Source organism: Gorilla gorilla, chromosome 8 (genome assembly GCF_029281585.2).
Source record: "Gorilla gorilla gorilla isolate KB3781 chromosome 8, NHGRI_mGorGor1-v2.1_pri, whole genome shotgun sequence".
NCBI lineage: Eukaryota > Metazoa > Chordata > Mammalia > Primates > Hominidae > Gorilla > Gorilla gorilla.
In genome coordinates, this window is record NC_073232.2 from 69,664,396 (window position 1) to 69,688,237 (window position 23,842).

General features: G+C 49.6%; 1 pseudogene; it reads left to right on the forward strand.

Annotated features, from left to right (window-relative positions):
* Positions 1–4,101: 4,101 nt before the first annotated feature.
* LOC129524820 (sodium/hydrogen exchanger 3-like) lies at positions 4,102–10,859 on the forward strand (annotated as a pseudogene).
* Positions 10,860–23,842: the final 12,983 nt, after the last annotated feature.

Below are 23,842 nucleotides of genomic sequence, written 5' to 3' on the forward strand. Positions count from 1 at the left end.
ATGTGAGCCACTTTGCCTGGCCCTCAATAAAGCTGTTTTTAAAAAGGTTTACCCACCTCACCAGAAAGATGTGTATCATTTGTCCTAGTTTAAGTTCAAGGCCCCCCCTTTACAAATTTTTCCCTGATTAATAGTCTTTTCATGTCACTACATAGGGATCTCCTTCCTTGTTTTCAGTGATGTGCACCACTGGGTCTTTGCACTGGCCCCTGCCACTTTTTCGAACACTGGTCTCAGAATCCAGCTTGTTTCCTCACTCTTCGATTCTCTGTGAGGCCTCCCTGATGAAATACACACAACAGGAAGCCTGCTAGCACACATCACCCTTTGCTCCTTGTTCCCTTTCCTGTTTCACTGTTTACCACAGCGCGTGTTGCCAGGGGCAATGTATATTTACTTATTCATTGTCTCCACTTCCCACTAAAGTAAGTGCCACATAGGCAGGACTTTTCATTCCCTGTTTGTATCCCTAACACCCTGTCCTTAATACCAGTGCTTGGCATGTGGTAAGCCATAGGCTCTTATGGCTACACAACATGTGCTCTGTTCTCAAGTGGGGTGATTCTGTCGATGTCTGGAGAAACTTCAGGTTGCCACGCCTTGAGGATTAACTAGGTGCTACTGACATCTAGTAGCTGGAGGCCAGGGAGGCTCCTGAACACTGTAGAATACACAAGACCACCCTCAACACAAAGAATGATTCAGCCCCAAATGTCAACAGTGCTGAGGCTGAGAAAACCTGTGTTATACCAGCACTATCCAACAGAAATACAACCAACTGGTCGGGCCCGGTGGCTCACATCTGTAATCCCAGAACTTTGGGATGCCAAGGAGGGTGGATTGCTTGAGCCCAGGAGTTTGAGTCCAGCCTGGGTAACACAACAAGACCTTCTATAAGAAATAAAAGATTAGCTGGGCATGGTTACACATGCCTGTGGTCCCAGCTACCTGAGATGCTGAGGTGGAAGGATCAATTGAGCCCAGGAGGTCAAGGCTGTGGTAAGCCATGATTGCACCACTGCACTCCAGCCTGGGCACTGAGGCCACACTTCCTATAGGCTGCTCCCAGCCAGAACTGAGCATGCCAGGGCACTAGTGCCACCTGTTCCTGCAGGACAAGGGAATCCTCTAGCAGTCAATAGTCCACCAGAGACTCCCAACTGATCCGGCCAAAAGTTCCTAGAGCTGTGCTGTGTCGCGGACTCCTCCTGCCCTACCTTCCTTCCTTCCCCCTCCCCTCTCTCACGTGGCAGTCTGAAGGCTCTCCCTGATCACTCCTGACCCCTCTCTTAACCTGCATAGGTGCATCCCCAATAAATCTCTGCTGATCTCATCCTAACTTGGTGCCTGCTTCTGGGAGGATTCATACTAACACAGGTTTCAAGGTCAGACAGCATTCAAATCCCACTCCCACCACAGACCCTGAGCCAGTTCCTACCCCTTTCTCAGCCTCAGTTTCCTAGCAATGAAAATAATATTGAAACAGAAACTCTTTGAAAGCTCTTCCTGTCCTGATCTGTTCCAGAATCGGGCTCAGCAGGGTTCATGCAAGGACACAAGTGTAGCTGCCTCTGAGGAGCCCCTCACATGCCCATTTTAGCCAGTTTGTTTCTCCCTGGGCTCCTACAGCACATGTGCCCATCACACAGGGTTGCAAACACCTGTTTTCTCCTCTGATTCCCGAAAGGGTGCTGGACACCTGTAGAGGGGCTCTGTTTTGTTCACTTGTCCATGATGCTTAGAGAATGTTTACAGTGCACAGTGAATGCCGAGCGCTGGAAATGCTCAGTGAACAAAGCCAACACCAGCCCCACCAGATGTCAGCAAGGAGGAGTTCTGTGGCTATAGTCTCTTTGGTTCCATGGAAGTGACACCAACAGCCCACATAATTGAGGGCCCTGTGCAGGTGCCGGGTTCCCAGCAAGTCTTTCCATGTATTTTCTGTTATATGAATCCTCCTGGCATGCTCATTGAGAGGTTCCATTAGTACATGCCCATCTTGCACATAAATAAACGGAGGCTCAGGGAACTGGAGTTGATTGTCCCAGCCTGCACAGCAGGAAGAATCAAGGGGTGAGTTTTGGGTTTTATTTTGCATATTTCAGCAGCTTTACTGAGGCATAATTTACACACCATAAAATTTACTCACGGTAAATATACAGTTAGATCAGTAAATCTATAGATTTGGGCAACCATCATCACAAGCCAGTTTTAGAATATTTCTATTACCCTGAAAACATTTCTCTTGCCTGTTTGCAGTCAATCTTTCATTCCCACCCCCAGCCCTAGGCAACCACCAATCTGCTTTCTGACTCTACAGATGTGCCTTTTTCTGCACATTCCCTCTTAGTGAAATCATATACTGTGTGGCCTTTTGTGGTTGGCTTCTTTCACATAGTGTAATGCTTCTGAGGTTCATCCATGTTGTAATGTCCATTGTGGCTTCATCCCTGTCTATTGACAAATAAAGTTCTGTTGCATGGATGGACCACAAACGTCTACATATCCATTCTTCAGCTGGTGCACATTTGGGTTGTTTCCAGTCTTGAGCTATTATGAATAATGTTGTTATGAAAATGTATGTATAAGTTTTTGTGTGAGAATATGTTTTCATTTCTCTTGGGTAGATCCCTAGGAGTGGAGTTGCTGGGTCACATGATAAGGGTAAGTTATACAAGAAACTGCCAAACTTGCCTCTGTAAATTGGCTGCCCACCAGCAGCATAGGAGGGTTCCACTGCTCCACACAGTAGGGCTGAGATTGGAGGCAAGTCCAACCTGACCCCAGAACCCCAATACCCAACTTGTTGGTGATCTTTTCTTTCTAACATTGGGATACCCAGCTAAGGAATGAGGATCATGGCTGTGCAGGAATGAGGGCTGTCTGTGAAAACAAGAAGTGCTCCTGCACCAGCCCAGACAAAGACCCCCGCTTATCTCCATCGATTTCTTGTCCTCCAAGTGATGCTGGAGCCCCTGGGCATCTCTCTTCCCCACACGCAAACCCCACATTTCTGACCCCTGCCATTTATCTTCCATGGATCCTTAGGTTCTGGTGAGAGTAACAAGGATAGATAGGGGTTCACAGCCCAGGGCTAGGGATGCCCCATACATACCCTGGGCAGTGGCCTTGGAAGGGCTGATTCAGCTGGAACTCAATATTGAAGCACCTAGGATGTGCCTGTTTTGCAAACAGAAAAAAGATAATGCAGAAGCATGGGATCCCCGATTAGCTGATCTGAGCTGGGGTGGGACTTGGCAATCATTGGATCCAGTGCTTTTCCTGAAACATGAGCATTGAGTTTCCTGCCCACACAACCTTGGGCTTAATTAAGTCCAAGGAACAAACAGGGTCCTCAGTATGCTTAAAGCATTGACATTGGACGGAAGACAATTCCATGTTTGAGAAATCCCTGCAGACCCTCTGGAAATGTCTTGAATTCTAAGAAGACCATCTTGCCCTACTTCCTTATTTGACAGAAATGGAAAACTGTGGCTCACTGAGATGGAGTGAAATACCCCAGGTCATCCAGCAAGGTGAGGGTGGAGCAAAGGCTTGGTCCCATAGCATATATTCATCCATCTCCTTGCCCATCCGTTGTCTTCCAGCAGAATGTAAGCTCTGAGAAGATAAGGATTTTCCTCTCCTTTTCTACAACTGCTGTCTTCCTTGATTCTAGCACAGTGGCTGGCACAGGTTGGGTGCTCAGTAAATATCTGGTGAATGGGCCAGGCGTGGTGGCTCATGCCTGTAATCCCAGCACTTTGGGAGGCCAAGACAGGTGGATCACGAGGTAAGGAGATCGAGACCACCCTGGCTAACACAGTGAAACCCCGTCTCTACTAAAAATACAAAAAAAATTAGCTGGGAGTGGTGGCGGGTGCCTGTAGTCTCAGCTACTCAGGAGGCTGAGGCAGGAGAATGGCGTGAACCCAGGAGGTGGAGCTTGCAGTGAGCAGAGATCACGCCACTGCACTCCAGCCTGGGCCACAGAGCGAAACTCAGTCTCAAAAAAAAAAAAAAAAAAAAAAAATCTGGGGAATGAACCCAGGTGCCCTGACTTCTCTGCTTCATTTCAGAAAGCTGATCTGAGCACCTACTATGTGCTACAAGCTGTGGCAGGTATTGGGGATAAGATTTGAGCAAGACAGGACCCTTGCCTTCAAGGCACTTAGTTCTCAAGGGCAAGATGGTAGGTATACAGCTAGGCACAGAATTCTGTGACTACAGTTTTTTAAATGCTACAAAGGGATTTCGGGCTTGTGTAATCTGAACTCAGCCGGGAGGTCATAGAAGACTTTAGACCAAGGTTTAAAATAAAGAGGCTGAGGCAAGGCTCCAGTCCCAGAGCATCCCCAGGAGGCCTACCCTGTTCTTCCATGAGTGTCTCCTGATTAGAAACTCTTGAGTCTAGGAGGTCAAGGTGGGAGGATCACTGGAACCCACGAGTTCAAGACCAGCCTTGGCAACAAAGCAAGACCTCATCTCTGTAAAAAATAAAATTTAAAAATAAATAAAAATAAAATGTTAGAGAGAGAGACACAGACACCAGCCTAGGTAACATGGTGCAACCCTGTCTCTACAAAACATACCAAAATTAGCCGTGTGTGGTAGTGTGGCTGAGGTGGGAGAATTGCTTATGCCTGGGAGGCAGAGATTGCAGTGAGCAGGAATCACACCATTGCACTCCAGTCGGGGTGACAGAGCAAGACCCCGTCTCAAAAGTGAGAGAGAGATTGAGATAAACAGCAGGGTCTGACTGGAGCTGAATTATTGTGCTCAGCCTAGGACCGACTGTCCCACCCACTGACCAGCACTGAGCACAAAGGGTAAACCCTGCAAAGGAAGTGACCGGCTTAGAGAACACTATTCATCATTCCAAGGCCTGATGTTAACCACCCTGAGGCTTCACATTAAACAGAGCACAATAACAGTGTTCTGGTTATGTTTCTTGAAAAGAGTCCCTTTTTTTAGAGATACACATTAAAATATTTACAGATGAAATCATATAATGTCTGCATGTTGCTTCAGCTTAATATTACAGGGGAGAAGGGTTAGGCTGATGGCCATTAGAGCATGTTGACGGTACCTGAGTTCTGTGTATCTTTAGGTTAAAATTTGTTTCAGCCAGGCGCGGTGGCTCATGTCTGTAATCCAAGCACTTTGGGAGGCAGAGGCGGGCGGATCACGAGGTCAGATTGAGGCCATCCTGGCTAACATGGTGAAACCCCGTCTCTACTAAAAATACAAAAAATTACCCAGGTGTGGTGGTGGGCACCTGTAGTCCCAGCTACTTGGGAGGCTGAGGCAGGAGAATGGCGTGAATCTGGGAGGTGGAGCTTGCAGTGAGCCAAAATCACGCCACTGCCCTCCAGCCTGGGCGACAGAGTGAGATTATGTCTCCAAAAAGTTTCTTTAAAAAACCAAAAAAAGTAAATATATATATAAATATAGATCGATTACTTGTGGACTTGGAGCAGCCAACGCCATTGCTTCTCATTCCCAACAGCAGCCAAGGCTCCTCAAGCTGAAATATTTGGGTCGGCCACACCTTTGCACCATGGCTTCCTTTGTTCTTCCTGAAGTCTTTCCTAATTGTGCTGGCATACAGGCTTTCCAGCAGGGAATCCCCTGTTTCAGAATTTCTTCCTAGCCTGACTAAAGCCTTTGCTGGATCTTATAAATCACAAGATTTCACAGGAGATGCCGCCCTGGATCAGATACTCACTAACACCTCTTGTCTTCCCTTGAGTGCTGGGAAAGGGATGCTGGAGACTGGGAAACATTTTGCCATTTGCAGTCTTAGGAGATCTTTGTAAAGATTTCTCCCTCTGGATGGTTTTGACCAGGGCATTGCCAAATTCCATGTCCCAAGAGTCTTGGTTTCTGGATCCCCCTGAGCCTTTGAGTTCCCCATGAGGCCACAGCTGCAAGGGAGGCTGAGCCAAGTGGCCGTAACAACCGGGCAGAGTAGCGGGCAGAGGCAGGGGCAGGGTGCAAGCCTCTCCTCCCCAGGAGAGGAACTTCCCTGTGCCAAGGGGAATGAAGGGACCCAGGGGATGCGTGGCAGACCCAGTGCCCTACCTCTTTTCATAGTCTAGGTTCCCCACAGACCCCTACATCAGCTGGCTTACTCTTCACTTCTAGGTCATGACATCAGCTGTGTGATGTGGGGACAGAAATCCCTGGCATGGCCTCTATGTCATCCCTCTGCAGACAGAGGAGTACTCAGGCTTGGCCATGATGCTGGAGTCACCGTGGATATAGACCCTGGCCCATTTGACTCAAGAACCACATAGATAACTGAAACCAAGAGGCTGGGTTAATCCCCTCAAGGCCCTGGCCACTTGCAAGACCCTAAGCCTCCTTCCAGGTGGCCATGCTAAGCAAAGCCACTTGCAGCCACCCTTCCACGATGCATTCTACATCATCCAGCTATGAAAACCACCTGCCCCCATCACTTTCACACTCATGCCTTCCCCTAAGCTCAAGGGGCCCTGGCTCAAACTTCCTTTAGAACCAGGAAGGAGGTTCTGGCCCTCTTGAAAATCATCCTTTCCAAAGAGAAGGCATTTATCTTGGCAAAGCTTAAAAGACAAAAAGCCTGTAATCCCAACACTTTGGGAGGCCGAGGTGGGCAGATCACCTGAGGTCAGGAGTTCGAGACCAGCCTGGCCAACATGGTGAAACCCTGTCTGCACTAAAAATACAATAATTAGCCGGGCGTGGTGTCAGTCACCTGTAATCCCAGCTACTTGGGAAGCTGAGACAGGAGAATCTCTTGAACCTGGGAGGCGGAGGTTGCAGTGAGCCGAGATCACACGACTGACCTCTAGCCAAGGCAACAAAGAGTGAAACTCCATCAAAAAACAAAAACAAACAAACAAAAAAAACAAACAGATGACAGCTGAGCTCTAGGGCCCATCCCACAGACAATACCCAGAAACCTCCTCCCCACAACTCCCACACACCTGCCTCCCAGCAGCCGGGCCTCTTCTCCATGGGATTTGCCTACAAGACTTCTCTCCTGCTTTATCTCAAGTGGGTTTGTTAGGAGGGCAATGTCACCATCCCTCCACTAAATTCATCTCAACAACATTTACTGAGTGCCAAGTGTGTCCTGAACATGGCTCAGTGTTCGCATGCACTGTCTTGATTTAACCACACACGCTTATAACCTAAGGGAGGAGCATTGCAGTATTTCATCAATATAAAGATACACATCTTGATTTTTCACATTTTCATATACCTGAAATTTAGCTGGGTCTTCTAATCACAACTGTGACATGGCTGTCCTGCCTGGTCTCATACAGACTCAGCCACAGCGGTTCATAGCGTTGTCACATCAATTAAGATTTGGGCATGGTTATTTCACATGTGGAGTATAGGTGCTATTTTAAATGTCTTCAGAAAGATTCGACTGTGATTCAGCTTTGAATTGAAAAGCTAGTGTGCACGCAAGAAGGCTGGGAACAAAGCAGCAGAATGCCTGTGTGATGTTGGTGAGACAGACACATATTCATCCCTGCAGGGAGGTCCGCAATCCAGGTTTTCTTGCAAAGCAACAACCAAGTACTTAAAAACTTAAAACAGGACTTAAAAATGGGACTTAAAAACCATCCCAGGCTGGGCACAGTGGCTCACAACTGTAATCCCACAGCTTTTGGAGGCCAAGGCAGGAGGATTGCTGAAGCCCAGGAGTTCAATACCAGCCTGGACAGCATGGTGAGACCACCATCTCTACAAAAAAAAAAAAAAACTTGAAAATTACCTGGACATGGTTACCTGTGTCTGTAGTCCCAGCTACCCAGGAGGCTGAGGTGGGAGGATCATTTGAGTCTAGGAGTTCCAGGCTGAAGAAAGCTAGGATTGTGCCATTGCATTCTAGCTTGAGCAACAATGAGACCCCATCTCAAAAAAAACAAAACAAAACATCCCCAGGATGAGTGGACACGCTTGCAAGAAATGCTTCACTTCCTGTGCTCCTCAATCAAGGGCCACCAAATGTTTTGTGCAAAGGGCCAGGTAGGCAATATTTTTGGTTTGTAAGCTATACAGGCTCAGCTGCAACCACTTAACTCTGTCATCAGGGCCTGAAAGCAGTCATAGGATTGTAGCTGTATTCAACAAAACTTTATTTGCAAAAGCAAAGGAAGGACCACATTTGGCTCATGGGTGATAGTTTGTTGTCCCTTTCTCTTGATGGAACAGAAAACAATGTGTGGAAAAATGAGGGCACTGATGATTTTAAGTCAAAAGTTTTACAGAAGATGAACTTTGAACTAAAAAATGTTCTAAGAATATCTCATTTCAATGATATTTTATGTGTGTGTACTTAAAAAAGTGATGTGTGATTAAAAAACAAAACAAGGGGACTGCCATCAGCAACAGCCCCAAAGGCCACTGGGCTCCTTGCTGGGTTGTGTGTTCAGCAGCCCCAGCATGGTGCATCAGTTGAGCACAGCTGGGACTCCCCACAACATGCGTGTCCCAGGCTGGCACGGAGACGGAGCACTGATGTTGCTGCCGGGGGCTGCTGATGGCAGTGGCGCTGGTGCTGGGTGGCTGCTATGGGTGAGGTGGTGTCGAGGAGGAGCACAGTAGTGTACATGATGTGAGCCAGGGCTCCCACGTGGCCGCCTTTGAATGGGCCAATGTCCAGGACCAGTACATGATTGTGATCTGCATCCTTGTGGTCAGGCTGGCCAAGATTGGTTCTACCTGTCCCACAAGGCATCACCGTGGTCCCTGAGAGCACCCCTGCTCATCGTCCTGGGCCTGGTGCTGGGCAGCATCATCTGGGTGGCCGACCACATAGCGACTTCATGCTGACATCCCCCATCATGCAGATGCCGGCTACTTCATGCCCAACCGGCTCTTCTTTGGCAATCTGGGCACCATCCTGCTGTACCAGGTCATCAGCACCGTGTGCAATGCAGCCACCACCATCCTGTTCCTCTATGGCATCTCTCTTAGCAGGCTCATGGGCAACCTGCAGATAGCGCTGCTGGACTTCCTCCTGTTCGGTAGCCTGATCACCACTGTGGACCCAGCAGCCATACTGGTTGGGTTTGAGGAGGCTCATGTCAGTGAGGTCCTGTTCATCATCATCTTCAGGGAGTTGCTACTGAATGACTCTGTACAATGTGTTTCCATCTTTTGTGACACTGAATGATGAGAACACGACCAGCGTGGACCATGCCAAAAGTGTAGTGTCCTTTGTGGTGAGCCTGGGGGGCATGACTGTGAGGTGGTCTTTGCCTTCCTGCTGTCACTGGTGACCAACTTCACCAAGCATGTGCACATCATCTAGCCTGGTTTTGTGTTAGTCATCTCCTACCCGTCCATAGGACGTCTGAGAAGCTGTTGCTGTTGGCCATCCTGGCCATCATCTTCTGTGGCATCTGCTGTCATAAGTACATGAAGGCCAACATCTTGGAGCAGTCGGCCAACACCATGCACTACACCGTGAAGATGCTGGCCAGTGGTGCCAATACGATCTTCATATCCCTGGGCATCTCGGCCATGAACCTGCTCATCTGGACGTGGAACATGGCCTTCATCCTCCTGCACTGGCCTTCACCTTCATGTACCGAGCCATGGTGTCATCCAGTCCTGACTCCTGTACTGCTATTGGATGATGCAGCTGGAGATCATAGACCAGGTGGTCATGTCCTATAGAGGCCTGCATGGGGTCATGGCCTTCATCCTGGTCATGCTTCCAGACAGAAGCAATGTCAAGGAGAAGAACCTGTCTGTCAGCACCACCATCATCATCTTCTTCACAGTCATTTTCCGGGGCCTGACCATCAAGTCCCTGGTGCAGTGGCTGAAGGTGAAGAGGAGTGAGCACCAGGAGCCCAAGCTCCATGAGAAGCTGCACCACCATGCTTTCAACCACATCCTCTTGGCCATCAAGGACATATCCCCGCATATCAGGCACAACTATCTCAGAGAGATGTGGTCCCACTTTGACAGGAAGTTCCTCAGTGGAGTCCTCATGAGAATGCTGGCCCAGAAGTCTCCATATGGGATCCTCAATGTCTTCCATGAGCTGAACCTGAAGGATGCCATCAGCTAAGCCACCAAAGGAGAGTGCCTAAGGTCCGTGGCCTTCATCAGCTCCCCCAGTAATGATAACGTCGTCAACGTGGACTTCACGCCATGATCGTCCACCATGGTGGCCTCTGTCTCCTACCTTCTGAGGGAGAACATCAGTGCCGTCTGTCTGGACGTTCAGTCCCTAGAGCAGTGTGGCAGAGCATTCCATATGGGGAGGACCCCGTCACACACCACACGCTGCAGCAGTACCTGTGCAAGCCGGGGAAGGAGTACATGCATCGCTACAGCCACACCAACTGAGGACAAGAAGCAGGACTGGGAAATCTTCCACAGGTCCATGAGGAAGCACCTGGAGTCCTTCAAGTTGAGCAAGCTTGGGATCAACCAGAACAAGAAGGCAGCCAAGCTGTACAAGCCAAAGAGCGCCCAGAAGCGGTAAAACAGCAGCATCCCCAATAGGAAGCTGCCCAGGTAGAGCCCCGTGCACAATTTCACCATTCAGGAGAAAGACTTGCAAATTTCAGACACGGAGGAGGCCCCCAACTATGATGCTGAGGAGACGGGGGGGCGGGGGGGTGGTGTCCGGGCGAGTACTGGGCCCCAGCCTCATCGCCAGAGTGCCACCCTGGCTGTCTTCTGGGGAGATGGTGGTGCCCTCACAGAGGGCCTGCGTGCAGATCCCCCACTCTCCTGGCACTTTCCGCTGCCTGACGCCCTTGCAGCTCAGCTACAAGTCGGTGGACTCATTCCTGCAGGCAGATGGCCCCAAGGAGCGACCCCAGGCTGCCTTCCCCTAGTGCACGCACATGTGACACCGGCTCTGACATGCTGCTGACTGGACGCTTGTCCCGATGGGCCGCCAGCTGCGGCTTCCAAGAAGCTCCTGGGCGCCCCCGCCCGACCCGCACCTAGGGAGAACTCCCAAAGCTCTGCGCCTACTCCGGCAGAGCCGCACTAACGCGAACCCGCGAACCCGGGCCGGGGCCTGGGCCTGAGTGGCCATACTGCGCTGCTGAAGCTGGCATCGCTGCCGCCCTTGTGCCAAGCACTGCGCACGTCCTGGGGCAGGAGAGACGCCGCTGTGAACACCTGCCAGGCCGGAAATGCCGGCTTGAAGCTGGCTTCCAATGGAATCGCTGCCGGGGAAACCAACCGAGGCCCGCACAAAATGAATTTGCAAAAGTAATACCCCAGGCAAGACTCCAGGCCCCTCCCAGCCCTGCGCCTCTCCCTGCTGACGGTGGGGTGCGTCCAGAGTGCCAGCACTCAGGGTCTGACCCTGGAGGGTGGCAAGTGGGACGACTAAAGAGAGAGTGGTAAAGGGGGGGGGGGGGAAACGGGGTGAGCAAGAGGGAGAGAATGTTTTGTGAAAAGACAGTGGGGAGGAAAGTTTTTGGTTAGATGGAGCGGGAAAAGACGGTGGCGAGCAGGAGGCATAAAAGACGGTGGGGAAAAGAGTGGGGGAAAAGGTTTTGGGTAGATGGAGGGGGGAAAGGTGATAAGCAGGAGGTGGGAAGGAGGGTTGGGAAAACGGCGATGGAAAAATAGTTTTGGGGTAGATGGAGGGTGAAAAAAGGGTGGCATGTGGGAGAGGGGTGGGAGTGGGGAAAAAGAGGGTGGTGAGCAGGAGCAGGGAGAAGGCTTTGTGAAAAGATGGTGAGGGGGGAAAGACAGTGAGGAAAAAATGTTTTTGGGTAGATGGAGAGGGAAAAGAGGGTGGAGAGCAGCAGGGGTCAAAAGAGAGTGGTGAGTGAGGGAGACAAGGCTTTCCAAAAAGACCGTGGGGGAAAATGTTTTTGGGTAGCTGGATGGGGAAAGGAGGGTGACAAGTGGGAGAAGGAAAAAGAGGGTGGCGAGCGGGAGGGAGAGAAGGTTGTGCGAAAAGACAGAGGGCAGAAAAGAAAGACGGTGCAGAAAGAAAAACGGTGGGTAAAAAGCTTTTGGGTGGATGGGGGGGGGGGAAGAAGGCGGCGAGAGGGAGGAGAAAAGAGGGTGGCGAGAGGGAGGGAGGAAAGAGGACTGGGAAAAAGACGATGGGGAAAATAGTTTTGGGGTAGATGGAGGGCAAAAAGAGGGTGGCAAGCAGGATAGGGGAAAGAAGCGGGCAAGCGGGAAGGGGAAAGGGCTTTGTGAAAAGACGGTAGTGTTGTCTTATGTGGCTTTACACATATAAAATATGTTTCTGTTCCTTTCCTTCTGAAAATTTTTAAATAGTCACAGTAAGTCTACTCGTACTATAAGAAATGAATCTGGTGGGGCGCACTTGTAATCCCAGCACTTTGGGAGGCCAAGGCAGGTGGATCACCTGAAGTCAGAAGTTCGAGACCAGCTTGGCCAAGATGGTAAAATCCCATCCCTACTAAAAATACAGAAAGTAGCCAGGCATGGTGGTGGGCACCTGCAATCCCAGCTTCTTGGAAGGCAGAGGCGGGAGAATCACTTGAACTTGCCAGGCAGAGATTGCAGTGAACCGAGATTGCACCACCGTACTCCAGCCTGGGAGACAGAGCAAGACACTGTCTCAAAGAAAGAAAGAGAGAGAGAGAGAGAGAGAGAGAAAGGAAGGAAGAAGAAAATGAAAAAAGAAAGAAATGATTCTAAGTTACTGTTTTTAACTGCTGAGGAGTATTCTGTGGTAGGAACATACAATCGTTCATGTAGTTATTCTCCCAATGATGGGCCTTTAGATCATTGCCAATATCTCACTGCTACCAGCAATGCTGCTAAGATAATCTTGACTATACTTTCTTGCACACACATGCAAATGTTTTGGTTTTGATAGATATGTCAGATGCCCTCCAAATTGGCTGCACTAATATGCACTCCTTCTGGTGGGACATGAGGGTACCCATTTGCCCAACTCCGGCTAACATTTGTTATCAAAGTTAAAAATACTTGCCAATCTAATCAGTAAAAATAGCATCTCAATGCCCTTTTATTTGTATTTCCTTGATAAATGGTGAGATCGAGCATTTTTTCTTTCTTAGCAATTTTAATTTCCTTGAATAGTATTTTCATATGAATTGCCTATTTGCTATTCATTGGATTTTTTTTCTTATTGCCCATTTATTATGAATACTCATTTGTTTGGACTTTATTATCTTTGTGGGGTTGTTTTGTTTTGTTTTGTTTTTTTGAGACAGAGCCTCGCCCTGTCACCCAGGCTGGAGTACAATGGCATGATCTCGGGTCACTGCAACCTCCGACTCCCAAGTTCAAGTGATTCTCCTGCCTCAGCCTCCAAAGTAGCTGGGATTACAGGTGCCCACCAAGAAGCCCGGCTAATTTTTGTACTTTTAGTAGAGACAGGGTTTTACCATGTTGGCCAGGCTGGTCTTGAACTCCTGACCTCAAGTGATCCAGCCTCCTTGGCCTCCCAAAGTGCTGGGATTATAGGTGTGAGCCAACATGCCCGGCCTATCTTTGTGTTTTCTATTGATTATGCTGTTTCTCTTTTTGTCCCTGTTCTTGCTTTCTGTTGGGTTGATTGAAATTTCTTTGTTCCATCTTATTTCCTTTACTGGTTTGAAATTTATACATTTCATTGCTATTTTTCTAATACTCTTAATTTTTTATATCCATATATAATGTTGCCTAACAAAATCTAAAGGTAAACAGTACATATAGACTCTTCCCAAACAAGATAAGGAGTGTTCACTTCCTCCCACTGTTTTCCTTTTCCCCAACTCTCCTGTTGATATAATCCAGAATTCTAATTCTAAATTGTTATTTTAAGCATCCATGGCAATCAATACTTTAGTCTTAGATAATAGCATTGGCTGATTACTTAGAGAAGTGTTACTTTTTTCACACTGCTTCTTCCTCTGGATTCATGTCATTTCTTGCAGGAGGACTTCTTAAGTAGTTCTTTCCAACAGAATCTGTTGGTGGTAAACTTTCTTAAATCTTGAATGTTCAAGGTGAGGGCTTAGAGCAGGCCCGCTGCCCCCGAGTCCAGGGTGAGGGCTTAGGGCAGGCCCGCTGCCCCCAAGTCCAGGGTAAGGGCTCAGAGCAGGTCCACTGGCCTCACAGTCCAGGGTGAGGGCTCAGAGCAAGCCCACTGCCCCCGAGTTCAGGGTGAGGGCTCAGAGCAGGTCCACTGGCCCCAAAGTCCAGGGAGAGGGCTCAGAGCAGGCCCACTGCTCTCCCAACACTCAGCTTTTCTCCCAACAGGAATCATAGAAAACTCAGAGGCTAGTGAAAGGTTAAAGCAGGTGGTCCACACCAGCTGCAGAGTCAAAAACAAAATACACGTCTGCTGCCATTTAGAATGAGTACACAAACTCAGGCAAGACTGTTTTTCACACGATGATCCATGGGTGGGGCCTTGCTTGGCCCCCCACCACACACAGCTGCTGACCTCTGAATACAAAACAATTTTTTTGTTTCGGGACCGGGTGCAGTGGCTCACGCCTGTCATCCCAGCACTTTGGGAGGCCAAGAGGAACGGATCACTTGAGGTCAGGAGTTTGAGACCAGCCTGGCCAACATGGCGAAACCCCATCTCTGCTTAAAATACAAAAATTAGCCGGGCATGGTGGTGGGTGCCTGTAATCCCAGCCACTTGGGAGGCTGAGACACAAGAATCACTTGAACCCAGGAGGCAGAGGTTAGAGTGAGCCGAGATTGCACCAGTACACTCCAGCTTGGGGGACACAGAAAGACTCCGTCTCAAATAAAAATAAAAATAAAAATATAAATAAACATGCTTTAGGGGACTTGGATGAAATTGAAAATGTCCTTTTTGACTTTGAACAGATCCGATTTGGGTGATTTCTTAAGAAATCTTTGAAGCTTTAAAGTTATGGTAAAAATAAAAATCCATCTTCCTTTTCCTGCATAGGTTATTCAGAATAGGCTGTTTTGATAAGAAAGGCTCCCCAGATTTCCAGAGGGAAGGGTCCAAGCTGCCAGTGTTCACCCAGCACCAGGACTCATGCCCTGCCCCCAGGAGACCTCCCCAGCTCTCCAACCCTCAACTCCGTGCTGACCTGGTGGGGCTGGAAGCCAGGGTTCCAGGATTCCTGAGGGGACAAGGCCTCCCCGCAGGTCCTCGCCTGCCTACTAACATCCACCTCCAATGGACCCAGTCTGCCCCAGATCCCCCCAGCCCAGGTAGAAAGGAGCCCCGGGTCCTCACTGGCTCCCTCGGTGGCCTTCTCGGTGCGGTGGGCCAGGCCCTCGGCAGCCAGCTTCCCCAGGCCTCCCAGCATCATGTGGCAGCAGACAGTGGCCAACTAGGATGCTGAGGACTGGCCCAACGTGCCTTTATAGATACCTCTGGTGCTCATCTGGGCTCTGGGGCAACAAGGCCTTGCCCCAGCCCAGTAGGAGGCTGGACAGGTCAGTCAGTGAGGACAGTAGCAGGAAAGGGGCTGGGTGGAGCCACCCCGGCACTGGGGTGGCAGCATCGCCTGACAGCATGAGACTTCTGTAACCCTGTCCTAGGGACCCCGTGAAGGATAGGGGCAGGGAGCAGGGCTGAGGCTGGACAGGAGAGATCTGGACATGCCCCTTCCTTGAGGCAGGGGGCCTGAGTGCCAACCCCCCTGAGACCCAAGCTTCCCAAGCCTGGGCACTGATATGTACCCGGAGACAAGACCTAGGAATCTAAGTCTGCTGCTCAAGGTCCCCAGTGTGGCCCAGTCAGGGGTTTGGGGGTTCTACGGGCCTGGAGACCTGGGCAGTCCTTTGGGTCACAAACACAAGTGGAGTGAGGGTGACTGCCCTCCCCATTCCTGGAGACCCTGGCTCTGCAGAGCAGTTTGCGGCCTCCATGGGACAGGTGGGGCATTCACGGTGGTGCCTTGCCCGAGGCAGAAGGGGGCACAGCACTGAGCAGAAGCATAGTCACCTGGTGCCACTCAGCTGATGCTCACTCACCCAAGAGGCTCTGTGAGGTCAGCGGTGCCCTCCTACCCCCTGGCAGTCCTGGAGGAGTAGACAGAGGCCTCCACCACCACTCAGGGAGATGCTTCTGGCCTTAGCTAGAATCCCCTAGAAAGCAGCTTCCCTGGCTCCTGGTGCATCGCATGAGGAGTGGCAGGGCTGCTCCCTAGTTACTCATGATGGACAGACATGCCTCAAGCCACCTGCCACATGCTGCTTCCCTTAGTCACCAGCCCAACCTGAGCCTCCGTTTCCTCATCTGTAAAATGGGCATAGCGTGCCTTCTTGGCTGTGTCCCTAATCATCCCTGAGACAAAGCATGCAAGCTCCTGGTAAACACCTGTTCCCTCCACTCATCACTGAGGTGCCCTTTGGCAGTGAGCTCTGACCAACCGGTGGGGTGGGCCAAGGAGTGACTGGGACATGAGGCTGCCTTGGAGCCAGAGGGCTGGGGAATGTGACTTCCACTGGCCAGGAGCCAAGGAGAGGTCTTCCCATGCTCCTACTTCTGGGGTGCAGGCCTGGGGCAGTGGTCTGATGCCCTCTCCCCAATGCAGGCTCCCGGAGCTGCTCTACTGGATGTGTTGGGGCCTGATTAGTTTACTGGACTGTGGGCCCTCCCAGCCTGGGACTCGGGAGCTGAGACCCTCTTGCGTTCCTGCATGGTGTTTGCGGGCTCCAGGGCTATGGCCAGTCCCCCTAGGGTGGGCAGTGGGTACCATGGGCAGCAGGACCTCTGGGTCTCAAGGCCACGGCCCCACACATGCCATTGCTGTCTCCTTTGGGCAGGGGTGAATCGGGGCTTCAACAATTTAGAGGGGCCTCTTTATGAAAAAGAATACAGTAATATGATTCTTGCACATTTTTCATTTATATACGTATGAACCTGTGGACCCAGAAGGGGCTGTGAAAGTGGGGGGCCTGGAGTTCAGGCGGGTCCAGATGACCCTGTCCTCCTCTTGTAACAGCCAGAGTCCAGGATGTTTTGCCCAGGGCATTGAGCTGGCACTGCAGACGGTTGGGTGCTGGGGGAGGGACACCTGGGACATGGCTGGTTGGAATTGGGCTAAGAAACCTCAGGGATGCTCCCTGGATCCGTCAAAGCCCCTTCCCTATTTCTTTTGAGGCTCTATGTCCCCCACCCCCACAGGGGTCCTTTCTATGCCTGTTCCCCTGACAAGTGTCATCTGCCTGCTCTAGAATGGCTTCCAGACCCCACGGACTCCCTCCTCATGAGCTCCCACCCTAGGGTACTCTGCACCAGTCCCCTCTCTCAGGAGCTCACCAACCCCAGACAGCCTGTGGTCAGAGCTCAGCCACACAGCAGGACACTGGCCCACTGCCCAGCCCAGAGCCAGGCCCACCACAGCCTCTGGGGACAACTGCTCTTCCCTCCACCCCCTCTACTGGTCCCCTGCCCATGAGACCCTGCCCTGCTTTAATGCAATGCCTTGGCGTGAGCACTGTGATTCTAATGACAACATACCATGGCCCTAGACTTCCTGGGTAAGGCTGGATCCAGACACAGATCCCAAACGCCTGCTGGGGAGAAGGCAAGAGGCCTGGGGAGGCCCAGGACCAGACAAGGGCCCTAGGCCCTTGTGCCCTCCCACTTGACCTTCTAGCTGCTGCTGTGACAGGATCCCCGCCCACCCAGCCCAGCCCATGGACCCCAGCAGGCCCTCTGTGTCCCACCTCTGGGGCAGACCCCTAAGAGGGGGACCCCTTTCTAGCCAAAGAACCTGAGACAGCCCAAAATCCTCCTTACCATGATGGATCCTGATCTGAGGGGCTGGGCTCAGGTGACTCCTGCAGGGAACTTCACCTGCCTGGATGAGGTCAAGGGTGAATCAGGTGGGGCCTGCCCTCCACCACCCCATCATGGAAGAGGTCCAGCCCACAATGGGCCCAAGAGGGCCGCCCTTGGACCTAGGGACCCAAGTCAGCATATCCTGAGTCAGAAGGTCAAGTCCAGCCTCCCCTCAGGCAGGGAGAATCTGGTTTTGACAGGAGCAGATAAATTCTCAAGGTGGAATTTGCCCAACAAACAAGTTTGGCAAGGGACTAGCTGGCTGAATCATTGAGTCAAGGAGAGCCAATGTTTCCAATAGCAATTTGCCAACTTAGCAATTACCAATTCTGAAAAACAATTTGTTTATTTGAAATACTTAAATACTTAGGCTGTCTCATGTCTGAAGCATGATGATGCCTTGCGTGATTTAAAGGACAGGCGTCACGAATGCCAAGAGTTTTGTGGCGGTCCATCCTGCCAGTGTCTTCTCCCACTTTTGTTCTGTGGATTTGAGCTCACAGTTTGTGCTGTGCCCACCGCCTGCCCACCTTAACGAGACTCCTGGAGACTTGGCTGGCCAGTCACCAGAGGAAGAGGGGCCCAGCAGCACGCCAGCATTCACCCACCTGTGGGTATCAGTCAGGCTCCTGGTGGAAGCCAGAGGACATATTCCAATGGGTACTTGAGGAAAAGGGGCTGTTCACAGAAGTGTGGACAGAGTTAAGGGAACCAATGAGAGATGAGAAATGCCCTGGACCAGCAAGAGTGGGAGCTGTTATCTCCCTGGGTCTAGAGGGACAGGAAAGGTGTCCACAGATCCCAAAGAGAGCTGTGGCTGTAGAGGAGGATCATCAGGAGCTGCAGCCATCAGTAGAAAGATGTGGCCACTGCCAAACCAGCAAGGAAGAATCTGATTGAATAACCACCTCTCCTCTCTCTCCCACCTCCTATGACATCCTCTACTGTTTGAATTCCACTAGGGCCAGACAGTGAGGCACCCTGGTGATGCAGTCCAAGAAGGATCGGGCAGAGAGGAGCCAGTGGGTATGAAGGGGAAACAGAGAAACAGAGAATTCCAGCTCACTCTGCGGGATTTCTGGGTCTGATAGAAACATGGCATTATTATTATTATTATTATTATTATTATTATTATTATTATTATTATTTTGAGATGGAGTTTCACTCTTGTTGCCCAGGCTGAAGTGCAGTAGCATGATCTCGACTCACTGCAACTTCTGCCTCCCAGGTTCAAGAGATCCTCCTGCCTCAGCCTCCCAAGTAGCTGGGATTACAGGGACATGCCACCATGCCTTGCTGATTTTTGTATTTTTGGTAGAGATGGGGTTTCACCATGTTGGCCAGGCTGGTCTCGAACTCCTGACCTCAAGTGATTCGCCCGCCTCGGCCTCCCAAAGGGCTGGGATTACAGGCATGAGCCAGTGTGCCCAGCCTGCAGCAGCTTAATTTTACAGTGTCCCTTTTCTCCTTCTGGAAACTATGTGGAGCAACAAGAAGACTGAGGAGGGGGAGGAGGAGGAGGAAGAAAAAGCCCATCATCAACACACACATCAAACTCAACTTCAGAGAAGTTAGGAAGCTGGGAAGCCACGTAAACCCAAAAGCAGGTGACACCAGCAGAACCAATGCAGGAAGCCAGGGAAGTGCAGAAGAACAGGGCATGGGGGGCCACCCAGGGGGGAATCTTCACTGTTGCCAGCAACACACACTCCCAGCAGGAGAGGACCCTCAGAGTGAGAACGCAGAGCTGGAGAAGTGAAGAAGGAGCAGGTGGTGCCCGGGGAAGTCCAGGGATGCGGGATCTGAGAGCGCCTCTTCCCGAGAGAGGCGGGAACACTTGGGAAGGCAGGGCTGAGTCCCTGGAGGCTGTATCCAGGAAAGGAGGCTGGCAGTAGAAACTTCCTGAAGCCAAGTGGGTTCGGAGAGGCAGAGGGGCAGTGGGACAGAGGTGAGGCTGATGCTTCTGTGCAGGAAGGGCAGGCTCCTGAGGAAGGGAGTCCCGAATGCTCTCCACTAGATTCCCAGGGAGCCCCACTCCCTCCACAGGGACCTTGCGCTGACATCTGGGAAATGCCATTCATACTGGAACCTCCGACACACTGCCGTGAATGTGAGGGTTTCATGACTGATGGGGTAGGTTTCTCTCTTCCAACTCAATAGTATAATTTCCATTTATTCCTCCCCCAGCCTCCCTGAACATTCACCTCTTAGATAGCCACAGTACGGTGATCAGAACCAGGAAATCCACATTCTCATATTTAACTATATTAAAATTATTTCACAAAATAACCAATTTTATTAATTTAATACATTTAAATAATGTTTAAATATATTTAAATAATTTAACTAATTTAAAATGAACATATTCGCTAAACAAAAGACCTTATTGGAGTTTCACCACTTTTTCCACTAATGTCCTTTTTCTGTTCCCAAATTCCACCCAGGATCACGCTGCATTTAGTTATTTCTTAGTCTCTCGCCATTTTTTAGGACTGCAATAACAGTTCCTCAGTGTTTCCTTATCTTTCATAACCATGACATTTTGAACCAGTACTGATCACTATTTGTCAAATGTTCCTCGATTTGGGTTTGTCTGATGTATTTCCATGATTGGACTGAAGTTACGCACTTCTGGCAATTACAGCACAAAAATGATGTGGAATCCTTCCCAGTGCATTCCATCAGAGTTATGGCATTGATAGTGCTTCTTACTGATGATGTTGAACTTGTTCATTTGGTTCAGGTTTCTGCTGGGTTTCTCCATTGTAGAGTTACTATCTTTCCCCCTCATAGGGGGAAAGATCTTAGGAGAAATACATGGAGACTATGAAAATTTTGTATTTTCTCAAACTTTAAAATTTTTTTTCAGGCCAGGCGCAGTGGCTGACGCCTGTAATCCTAACAGTTTGGGAAGCCGAGGCAGGTGGATCACCTGAGGTCAGGAGTTCAAAACCAGCCTGATCAACATGGAGAAACCCCATACCTACTAAAAATACAAAATTAGCCAGGCATGGTGGTGCATGCCTGTAATGCCAGCTACTCAGGAGGCTGAGAAAAGAGAATCGCTTGAACCCGGGAGGAGAGGCTGCAGTGAGCTGAGATCGTGCCATTGCACTCCAGCCTGGATAACAAGAGTGAAGGTCCATCACAAAAAAAAAAAAAAAAAAAAAAAAGGCCAGGCGCAATGGCTCACACCTGTAATCCCAGCACTTTGGGAGGCCAAGGTGGGTGGATCACCTGAGGTCAGGAAGTGGAGACCAGCCTGACCAACATGGAGAAACCCCATCTATACTAAAATAAAATACAAAATTAGCTGGGCATGGTGGTGCATGCCTGTAATCCCAGCTACTCGGGAGGCTGAGGCAGTAGAACTGCTTGAACACGGGAGGTGGAGGTTGCCGTGAGGCGAGATCCTGCCATTGCACTCCAGCTTGGCCAACAAAAGCAAACCTCCATCCGAAAAACAAACAAACAAAAAAAACACCTATTTTGACAACCGGGCATGGTGGCTCACACCTGTAATCCCAGCACTTTGGGAGGCCAAGGCAGGTGGATCACCTGAAGTCAGGAGTTCAAGACCAGCCTGGTGAACATGGTGAAACCCCGTCTCTACTAAACATACAAAAATTAGTTGGGCATGGTGGCATGTGCCTGTAAGTTCCAGCTACTTGGGAGCCTGAGGCAGGAGAATCACTTGAACCCAGAAGGCAGGGGTTGCATTGAGCCGAGACAGTGCCATTGCACTCCAGCCTGGGCAGCAGAGTGAGGGATCTCAAAAAATTATAATAAAAAATAATAGTTCTGTTTTGAATTGTGGTAAAATATACATAAAATTTACTACCTTAACCACTTCTAAGTGGCAGTTGGAACAGGGGTCAAGGAGAGCCCTTGGGTTGGGTAATGTAGAGTATATTCACATTGCCATGCAACCAATCTCCGGAACTTTTTCATCTGACAAAATCAAAACTCTATATCCACTAAGCAACTTCCCATTTTCTCCCTTCCCCATGTCCCTGGCAACCCCTGTTCTACTTACTGTTTCTAATTAGTTTGCTTACTCAGTCTGGACGCTTCACATAAGTGAAAGAACACAGTATTTGTCTTTTTCTAACTGGCTTATTTCACTTAGCATAAGGTCCTCAATGTTCATCCACGTTGTAGCATGTGTTAGAATTTCCTTCCTTTTTAAGGCTGAAGAATATTTTATTGTATGTATATACCACATTTTATCAATTCATCTGCCTATGGACAATTAGGCTGCATCCATCTTTTGACGAGTGTGAATACCACTGCTATAAATATCAGTGTACAAATATTTCTATGAGACCTTGCTTTCAATTATTTTGGCTATATACCCAGAAGTGATATTGCTGGATCATTTGGTAATTCTATTTTTAATTTTTTGAGAAACTGCCTGTTCTGTGCTGAGCAGGTCTATATAAACCTACCCGCAAAGGCCAAGGAACCTGAGATACCAAAGAAAGAGGCTGACAAATCCAGTTTCTCAGAAAGAAACATTTAATAGGCGTTTATGAACAGAAGCCAAGTCAGGGATGGCACCAAGATAAGATGGTGGATCCCTGTGCCATTACCCCCACCTCCCCGACCCAGGGCTTATATAGCATAGGGAAAGGGTAATGCGGGCTTCAGTAGGGATGTGTATGGCCAGACACGGTGGCTCACGCCTGTAATCCCAGCTCTTTGGGAGGCCAAGGTGGGCGGATCACCTGAGGTCAGGAGTTCCAGACCAGCCTGGCCAACATGGTAAAACCTCGTCTCTACTAAAAATACAAAAATTAGCCAGGCGTGGTGGCAGGCGCCTGTGATCCCAGTTACTCGGGAAGCTGAGGCAGGAGAATCGCTTGAACCCAGGAGGTGAAGTTTGCAGTGAGCTGAGATTGTGCCACTGCAGTCCAACCTGGGAGACAGAGTGAGACTCAGTCTCAAAAAATAAAAAATAAAAAATAATTTTTTTAAAAAGATAAAATAGAAATCGTAGATGAATTCTTGGAACTGGGATTAATCAGAATATGGCAGATTAGCATCCAAGATGGGAATTGCTTTATTCTCATTCAAGTTTTCCCTCATTCTTCACTCTCCCCATGCTGGTCACCTTGCTGTTTGTTCCTCAAACACATATGAAATGCGTTTCTGTCTTGGCAGTCGTCCTGCTACCTGTAATGTCAGCACTGCTTTCTGTTGTCCCTTCAGTCAGGTCACTGTTCAAATAGCTCTCTAGACAGGCTCTTCCTTATCATTCTACTTAAAATAGCCCCCAATCACTCTGTGTCCCTTTAGCCTGCTTCCTCTTCCTGCTATTTCATACTACCTGAAAAAATACTTGTTTGAACTTCCTAGAACATAAGCTCATAAAAGCAAGAACTGTGCTCCATCTCTCCTCTCCTCTACCCCAGCACTCAGAAGAGCAACAGAGTCAGCATCCAGTGAGTGTTCATGAATCAAGTCACTGCTTGGCAGAATTCAGCACTGGGACCACAGCCTCGCCTACCTTCAGCTCTTTCTCCTTCTGCTTTTCCTCCTCCCACTCTAGTAGCCACTCTTCTGGGGGCTTGTCCCTTAAATGATTAGTCCTTACCGACCTATTTTCTGTCCACTTTATCTGTTTTTGAGAGAGGGTCTCACTCTGTTGCCCAGGCTGGAGTGCAGTGGCATGAATATGGGTCACTGCAGCCTCCACCTCCTGGGCTCAAGTGATCTTCCTGCCTCAGCCTGCCATGCCATGTAACTGGGGCCACAGGCATGTGCCACCATGTCCAGCTAATTTCTTGATTTTTTTTTTTGGTAGAAATGGGTCTCACTTTATTGCCCAGTCTGGTCTTGAACTCCTACACTCAAGCAGTCCTCTCAACTTGGCCTCCCAAAGTGCTGGGATTACAGGCATGAGATACTGTACCTGGTCTTATTTTTTCTTTTCTTAAGATACAGGGTCTCACCATCTGGCCCAGGCTGGACTCAAACTACTGAGCTCAAGTAATTCCCCCACCTCAGCCTCCGAAGTAGCTAGGACTAAAGGCATGAAAACACCATGCTTGGCTTGTCCAATTTCATTCTACACACTTT